Below are 9,402 nucleotides of genomic sequence, written 5' to 3'. Positions count from 1 at the left end.
GTGTCCTTGAACCGGTAGTAGCCTCTCCTTTCAGGTGAGGATAAATGAGGCTCCACATGAAAAGCGCTTGGCCCTGGCACACAGTAGGTCCTGTAGTAATTTTTATTATATACACAATATCATGTTAAAGGTCAAGTGCACATTTTAAAATGGTTTTATTCTCCTTGCTTGGAATGCGTCCCATCCAACCCATCATTAACTCCTACAGTTCCTTCAGCTCTCAGCTCAGATCTCCCTTCTTTCCTTTCCAGCCTGTTACCGAGTACAGATTTTCATTGCACCAGGCACTTCTCTAGCATAGAGCTTGTCACAGTTGCAGTTTAACATACAGATTAAATAATAATAATAATAATAATGATGATGATGCAAGACTTCCATTAGGCTGGGAACTCCATGTGGGCAGTAACTGCATCTTTTATTACCCCCTGTATCCTCAGGGCTTTGCACCCTACCTGGCACAGAATGGAGGTTCAAGAAATACTAGATGTTAGAGAGAGGCAGGGACTTCCCTGGTGGCACAGTGGGTAAAATTCACCTGCCAGTGCAGGGGACACGGATTTGATCCCTGGTCCGGGAAAATCCCACATGCTGTGGAGCAACTAAGCCCGTGCTTCACAACTACTGAGCCTGCGCTCTAGAGCCCGCGGGCCACAACTACTGAGCCCCTGTGCTGAAACTACTGAAGCCCGTGTGCCTAGAGCCCGTGCTCCGCAACAAAGAGTAGCCACCACAATGAGAAGCCCGCGCACCGCAACGAAGAGTAGTCCCTGCTCGCCTCAACTAGAGAAAGCCCGCGCGCAGCAACGAAGACCCAACACAGCCAAAAATTTTTTTAAAAAAAGAAAAGAAAGACAGAAAGAGATAGAGACAAATACAGAGAGAAAGAAGGAAGGAAGGAAAGATGGGAGGGAGGGAGGAAGGGGAAAGGAAAGGGAGAAGAAGAGAAGAAGGGAAGGAAAGAGGGAAGGAATGAATGCATGTTTGAAGGAAGGAAGGAGCCTCTTTAACCTTCCACCACCGTGAGATTTCCGTTCCCCACCCGCAGGGACTTGCCTGTGGAAACCTCAGGGTGACTTGAGCCAGGAGGCTTTGGAGAAGTTTGGGGTATTTCTGGGAGTATCATGTTGGGGGAGGTGATGAAATAAAATTTATATTTTATGACAAGAAAGATTTAAACGTAAAAATGTTCTCAGCCCATTTGGGCCTCTTCCCTCTCCTAATGAAGATGTGTGTTGTGCATCTGCATTAATCAGACCTCCTTAGGAGATAACCTTCCTTCTTGATCTTGTAAGGGGTCACAATGACCCACGACCCACTACTCACTGTACGTGTAGATCTGGATGGTGTAAACTGTCAATAATACGTCATTTGACATATAACCCTTTGTCTCAAAAACTGATGTCATTGCTTTGATCCCTAACAGGTGGAACAGACCTCAGAACTTTCTGAAAGACTGTCTCCTGGGTTATAACCCTCAGGTGGGCTCGAATAAAATTTTCCATTTCTGGAACTTCCCTGGTGTCCTGGTGGCTAAGACTCCACGCTCCCAATGCAGGGGGCCATGGTTCGATCCCTGGTCAGGGAACTAGATCCCACATGCCACAACTAAGAGTTCGCATGCTGCAACTAAAACAAAGATCCTGCATGCTGCAACTAAAAAGATCCCGCATGCCATAACTAAGACCCAATGCAGTCAAATAAATAAATATAAAAAAATTAAAATTTCTATTTTCTTCTTAGATTGACTATTGATTAATTTCTTTGTCAACAAGGGGATGGAAAGATGCATCCATCCTTAGCATCAGAATGCCTTCCCTCCACAGCCGGTCAAGAGAGAGGAGGTCTATCTTGGGGGAAGACCCTGAGGTACACAAACCCTCTCCCACCGCAGGACCCCTCAGTCATCTCCAGGAGTCTTTCTGGGGCCTGACAGAAGCTGCTTCAGGGTTGGTGTGTGTGTCCAGCCTGGCGCTAGACGAGCAAACGTGAAAGCCCATTACGCCAATCACCATGACCAACTGCCTTTCCCGCTCATTACCAAATCAGTGAGTCAGCTTGTATCCATAGGCCCTCACTGCACAGGCACTAGCTCCCCTGCTGTTTCTGTGAGACCCCAGTTCAGGGCTCTTCCCACCAACTGAACCTCCATCATGGCTCTGAGCTTCCAGCTGGGAGAGCAGAGCTATATCTCCAGGTGCTCAGAACCTGGCTCCTCTTGGTGGTGTCTGTGACTGGTCCCATGCAGTGTTGAGTACGTCGAAGATGCTCAGAAAATATCTGCTCATTAGAATTCTTTTTTTTAAAATTTATTTATTTATTTATTTATTTTTGGCTGTGTTGGGTCTTCGTTTCTGTGCGAGGGCTTTCTCTAGTTGTGGCGAGCGGGGGCGACTCTTCATCGCGGTGAGCGGGCCTCTCACTGTTGTGGCCTATCATTGCGGAGCACAGGCTCCAGACGCGCAGGCTCAGTAGTTGTGGCTCACGGGCCCAGTTGCTCCACGGCATGTGGGATCTTCCCAGACCAGGGATCGAACCCGTTTCGCCTGCATTGGCAGGCAGATTCTCAACCACTGCGCCAACAGGGAAACCCCTAGAATTCTTTTTTTCAAGTTCCGTCGTTTGCCAGTACATGAAATTTGGACCATCACTTAACCTTTCTGAGCCTTGCTTTCTCTATTTCTAAAATGGGGAGAGTATTTAGGATTGTTTGTTCAGGACCTACCATGTGTCAGATTAGATTCTTGTGCAACCACCTACTCAGTGAGTCCTCCCCAAACCCTGTGAGGTTCTCATCCTTAACTTGCAGATGGGCAGACAGAGAACGGGAGATGAGGCACCTACCAAGCTCACGTGGTGGGCCAGCTCACGAGTGACAGAGCCAGGAATGGCCCCAGGATCCTTTGAATCCCAAGGAGCACATTCTTCATATTTCCTATATTATCACCTGCCCCACTAACTTACAGGGTGGCTTGAGTGCCACTCACGTTGTTTTGAGCTAATTAGTCACCACTACGGGGAAGTGAGGTGTGGAGGATAAGAGCTCAGGCTCTCCGTTCAAATCCTGGCTTTGATGCTTACCTGGTAGGCAACTTCACCATCCTGAGCCTCAGTCTTTTTGTCTATAATTTACAGATGACAGTGGTACTTGTCTGATACAGTTGTTTAGAAGATTAAATGATATGGAACACTCAAAACACTTAACACATAGAAAGTGCTTCCTGGGACTTCCCTGGTGGTCCATTGGTTAAGACTGTGCTTCCATTGCAGGGGGGGGGCAGTTTCCATCCCTTGTCAGGGAACTAAGATCCCATATGCCATGCAGTGTGGCCAAAAATATTTTAAAAAGAAAAGAAAGAAAGTGTTTCTTAAATGTTAAATGCTGCTGCTGTTATTGTTCTTAAAATTCCTGCTTAAGATCTCATTTCAGGGAGCATCTGCTCAACTCATCTTAAACAAAAATTTCTTTTCATCATTCATTCGCTTATTCAGCAAACATGAATTGAGCCTTTGGTATGTTTCCAGGACACTGCAGGTACCAGAGATACACAGGTGAGAAAGGGAACGCTGCCAGTCTTCTGGGGAGACAGCAAGAAGACAGTTGCCATGAGATGGGATAGGGGCGGGGCTCGAGTTAAACCCCATGAGGTTCCTTTCTACTTCTCTCTGGGAGAATCAGGGCAGGCTTCCTGGAAGAGTTGATCTTTGGCTGAGACTTAGTAGAAGAGGAGGGTTAGCACAGTGGTTAGAGAGGAAAGGGCATTCAGGGCAGATGAAATGGTATCTGAGAGCTCACAGAATATTAGGGAAATAGCAGGGCGTTCAGTATGATTGGAGCAGAGTGGTGTGTGTGTGTGTGTGTGTGTGTGTGTTTGGAGAGTTGAGGTTGTAGACCAGTGGCTCTCAACTAGGGGGCAAGTCTGCCCCCAAGGGGACATGTGGCAATACCTGGAGATATTTTTGATCGTCACAACTTGGGGGGAAGGTACTACTGGCATCTAAAGGGTGAGGACATTGTGCTAGACACCCAACACTGCACAGGACATCCCCCTGCAACAAAGAAGCATCCAGTTCCAAATGTCAATAGTGCTGAAGTTGAGGTAAGGAGGGGCCAGATCAGGAAGAAAGTATTTGCCCAAGAGCAAGAAGAAGTGATTGAAAAGTGTTTGTGTGATGAGCTCCGGGTTTTAGGAGCTCATTTTGGCAGCAGACAGACAATGTATCAGAGACGTGGGGGTGAGGGGTGGACTTCCCTGGTGGCGCAGTGGTTAAGAACCTGCCTGCCAATGCAGGGGACATGGGTTCGAGCCCTGGTCCGGGAAGATCCCTCATGCCGCGGAGCAACTAAGCCCGTGCGCCACAACTACGGAGGCTGTGCTCTAGAGCCCATGTGCTACAAGTACTGAAGCCTGCGTGCCTACAGCCCATGCTCTGCAACAAGAGAAGCCACTGCAATGAGAAGGCTGCGCACTACAGTGAAGAGTAGCTCCACCGCTCGCTGCAACTAGAGAAAGCCCGCGCACAGCAACGAAGACCCAATGCAGCCAAAAATTAAAAAAACAAATAAATAAATAGATAAATTAAAAAAAAAAGAGATGGGGGAGGTTATGGTAAGAGGAGGAAGGGAAAGTGATTTGAGAGCCACTGAAGTGATCCAGGTGAAAGACAGTCAGCAGTTGGTTAGGAGAGCAGCAGGGGAAGTGGGGTTGGGTGGGTAGACGAGATGCGGAAGGAGGACCACTATGACCGTGAATGTGTGGTGATGAGAAGATTGTGGAAGGTGGCCCCAGAGTCCCGGCTTGGGGGTTTGGGTGCAAGGTGATGATTCCTCCTGAGAAAGGGACCAGAAGAAGAGGAGCAGTTTTGTGTAGGGGTGTGTGTGTGTGTGTGTGCACGTGTGTATGTGACGAGTCAGTCTGACGTGTTGAATTCATAATGCGCATGGGACATCCAAGTTGGGAGGCTTATTTGGTGGCTGTATATGTGAGTCTTCAGTTGTGGACCAAACCTGGTGAGGAGCAGGTCTGGAGCTGGAGATGAAGGTTTGGGAGTGATCTGTATATATTTCATAGCTTGAGACGTGGGGGTGGATGAGATAACCTATGGAGCACGTGTAGAGTTAGGAAAGAAGGGCACTAAGAGAACAGGAGATGGGGCTTCCCTGGTGGCGCAGTGGTTGAGAGTCCGCCTGCCGATGCAGGGTACATGGGTTCGTGCCCCAGTCCGGGAAGATCCCACATGCCGTGGAGCGGCTAGGCCCGTGAGCCATGGCCGCTGGGCCTGCGTGTCCGGAGCCTGTGCTCTGCAACGGGAGAAGCCACAACAGTGAGAGGCCTGCGTACCTCTAAAAAAAAAAAAAAAAGAAACCAGGTGATGGCCAACATTTAAAATTCCAGAAGAGGAAGAGGAGCCCACCAGCAGAAATTGGGAAGGAACGGCTAGAGAAGTTGTTAAGAAAAGAGGCTGTTTTTAAGAAGGAGGAAGTAAAGAGGTATCAGGCATTGCAGAGGTCAAAGAAGACAAGAACTGAAGAATGTCTGTTGGGTTTGGCAATTAGGTGGTCAGTGGGGACCTTGGCAAGAGTAGTTTCTGTGGAGCGATGCGGGGTGGGCAGAAACCAGATTACTACGGTGTAAGGAGTCGAGGGGGTTGACGAACTGGCCAGCAAGTCTACACTGCTCATTGGAGGAGCTTGGCTTTGGTGCCGAGAAACGAACCCACCTCGTTCTTTGACAACCTCCAGGAAACACCAATCCTCCATATCCTGGCTCAAATTCCAGCAGTTCAGGGCCATGGTTTGGCTCCTAGAATGCCTCCTACTTCTCTTCTGCCTCTCCTCTCCTGTCTGTCAATCCTTCAGAGCCCAGGCCAAGGAACACCTTTACAAGGAAGCCCTCTCTGCCTGCCCTTGCCCTTAATGTGACTCTGGTAGCACGGAAACTTGGTATCTTCTAGCAAGTGAAAGTTTTATCCTTCTAAGTGTCCACTCAATACAGTGCCTTGTTTTACTAAGAGGTTCATTTTGTTTGTCTTGCTTTATCAGTTACATGAAGCCTCCCTGAGATTAGAGACCACCTCTGAGTATTTACTGAATGAATGAATGTATGACCCAGTGCACAGAGCCTGGCCCACGATTGTGTCCATGGCAGGTGGGGCTCAGAAAGACACCTGTAGAATTGAAATTAATGGACTTTGACTTTAACTCAGCTGGACTTTCTCCAGGAAGTAAATTTCAAGTTGATTAATCAACTAATTGAAAAACTCCTTCTATGATCTGGGTAGAGTTCTAGACAGTGAGCAAGAAAGATGAGGTCCCTGTTTTCTTAGAACTTACTTCCTACTGGGAAAGACAGACAGTAAACAAGAAACCAGTGAAAGAGCAAGATTGTATCACTTTGGCAAATGTTCTGATGGAAGTAAATGAATGATGTGCACCAGTGTAACTAGATATGCGAATGGGTTGGGTGAGCTTTTTAAAAAAAATTTAATTAATTAATTAATTAATTTTACTTTTGGCTGCGTTGGGTCTTCATTGCTGCGCGCGGGCTTTCTCTAGTTGCAGCCAGCAGGGGCTACTCTTCGTTGAGGTGCACGGGCTTCTCATCGTGGTGGCTTCTCTAGTTGTGGAGCACGGGCTCTAGGCGCACGGGCTTCAGTAGTTGTGGCTTGTGGGCTCTAGAGCGCAGGCTCCGTAGTTGCAGCACAGGGGCTTAGTTGCTCTGCGGCACGTAGGCTCTTCCCTGACCAGGGCGCGAACCCGTATCCCCTTCATGGGCAGGTGAATTCTTAACCACTGAGCCACCAGGGAAGTCCCCAGAGTGGGCTTCTTTAGAAAGAGTCATCAGAGAAGACTTCTCTGAGGAGGCGACCTTGGAGCCGAGACCCGCTAGATGAGAAGGAGCCAGTACCAAACTTTAACTTGGCCAATGGAGCAGAAACCAGTATGACAAGGGTCACACACACCAGTGAGGCTGGACAAGTAGACAAGAGCCAGACCATGGAGGCCCTTGAAGGCAATGGTAATGAGTTTGGGTGAACTCCTAGCACAGAAGGAAGACACTGAATAGCAAGCATGGGGATGATGGGCTCGGATGTACGTTATCAAAGGTTGGCAGCTTGGGCTAAGGAGGTGGCAGCAGAGATGGAGAGAATTAGATGGTCTGGGGAAGTATTGAAGGTGGAAGGTGGGGTGGGGGATGGGCACTGACTGCAAAGACGTATTCCTTCCAACCTTGCTGTGTGTACACAGTCCCTGGGAGAGGAGATGCCTGGAGGCCAAGGGGGGTTCTCTCACCAAGGGCGAAGGAAAAGCACTGAACTGGGAATCAGGACATCTGAGTCCTCCATATCTTAGGCATGGAGATTGGACTGGGTCAACTCTAAAGGCCCTTCCAGCCCTAGCAGCCCAGGCCTTGGTCTATGTCAATTGTTGGGGCATCTAAAGGGGGAAGTGTCAAAGGAGCTGTAAATCAAGGTTGATTTCACAGAGCAAAGGCCCAGGTCTCTGTCTCCTGGGCTGCTTACCCTGGGATGATGTTAGTCCTTTCACCACCTCTTATCTGCCCCCAGGGAGATGTTGGCTAAGCCCAGGCAGCAGGCAGTTGATCAGCTCTGAAGTTCTGGCTCCTGCAGCTCATTGCTTCTCTGAGGGCAGAACTTGGAGCTAGAAGAGGCTAACCAGCCTCTTATGGCCTGAGGGGAAGGGTGGTGGGACCTCTGGCTGGAATCAAACCTCCCTTTCTCCCTGTCCATATTTCCTGACCTTCTTTCCCTGGGTTCTTTAGAAGGTCCTCCAGTCCATTCCTTTGGGACACTCCCCTGTGCCAATCAATCCCCCACCATCAATTGCACTAACTGTAAGTTTCATCCTGGGAAGGAAATGGGCCTCGAGGGTTGTATGTGTCTTCTACGCCACATAACAAATTGGCACAGATTTAGTGACTTCAAACAGCACACATTTATTAGCTCATAGTTCTGTAGGTCAGAAGTGTGGGCATGGCAAGGCTGGATTTTCTTTTCAGCATCTCTCAAGGCTAAAATCAAGGTGTTGGCTGAGCTGTGTTCTCATCTAGAGTTCAGGGTCCTCTTCCAAGCTCACATGGTTGTGGTAAAATTCTGTTCCTTCTGCTGTTCCTGGCTGGCTGTCACATGGGGGCTGCTCCACATTCCTTGCCCTCCGTCCTCAAAGCCAGCAATGGAGAGCCTCCCTTGGGTTGAATCCTGCTCATGTTTGTAATCTCCGACTTCAGAAGGAGCCCAGTCACTTTAAAGGGCTTGCCTGATTAGATCAGACTCATCCGGGATATTCTCCCTTTCATAAGGTCAACTGTGCCATATAATATAACACAACCATAGGAGTAAAATCCATCCTCTGTCCCTATGTGCAGTCCCAGGGATTATGCACCATATGTGCACGGGAGTGGGAGAAGGATCTTCAGGGCCGTCTTAGAATTCCGCTGATTACGAGAGCCAAGGAGGACGTTTTTGGTGGAGAAGGATGGAGGTCATTCCTGGCAATTTGAGAACAGATCATCCAGTAAAGTGAGAAGTTCCTTTGCCTTTTGGGAGGCCATAGAGCCATCTTATGGATGGTTTGAACACTCACCCGAGAAACATCACACCATATGTTGTCTATGTTTGCAGAGTTCATGGCCCCTTGAATCCATTCATCGTTTCTAGGTTGATAAACCCTGGGGCAGGGTGTGGGGAGGGTGCAAGTGGAGATGAGGGCTGAGTAGTGTGAGTTGGGTATTTGGAGCTGCAGTGCTTTCTACCTTCAAGCTGCTCTGTGTTGGTCATGGGAGGGACATAAACCAGACCTCCTTGGTATTGGCCACCTTCGCCAAGGTGACCTCTGCTCAGCGCCCTGTAGACACGTGTGCACATTTGTGGCAGGGCAGATGCCTCAGTGCCAGGTCTGCCCCTGCACAGGCTGTACCGGGGCTACAGCAAGCTCTCCCATGAGCCTAAAGTTGGGATGAGTCCCTGAGAATGAGATCAGGAAAGATGAAATACAGGGGTTGTCTGCTGGGATCCCCCATGGGAGTGCTGATAAGGAAATGGATGACTGAGTCTGTTTAGGGTCATCCAAGCTCTGGAGTAACTTTGGGAGGTAGAAAGGGGGATTCCTAAGACTCAGGATCTTGCAATGTTTGTCCAGCACTTCTTGGGGGAAGAAGGCAGGCCTGAGGCTGAAAGGCACTGGGCCCCGAGACCTCCAGCTCTCTGCTTCCATTCAAAATCCAGGTAAACTGAGCACACTGTAGCTTGGGATGCAGGGAGAGAACATGCTGATCAGAGGGCCCTAAGTGGGTCCCTTGCGGATATAGGTCAACCTAAATTATATCATTGGTACCGGATGTAGACATCGGTCTCTTGAGAACTTGATTAATGTGGGTCAGCCCA

The sequence above is a fragment of the Mesoplodon bidens genome (genome assembly GCF_964165515.1).
Source record: "Mesoplodon bidens genome assembly, chromosome: 7".
In the NCBI taxonomy this organism is placed as follows: Eukaryota; Metazoa; Chordata; class Mammalia; order Artiodactyla; family Ziphiidae; genus Mesoplodon; species Mesoplodon bidens.
The sequence above is the reverse complement of the archived record's forward strand: the minus strand, read 5'-3'. Positions refer to the sequence as shown.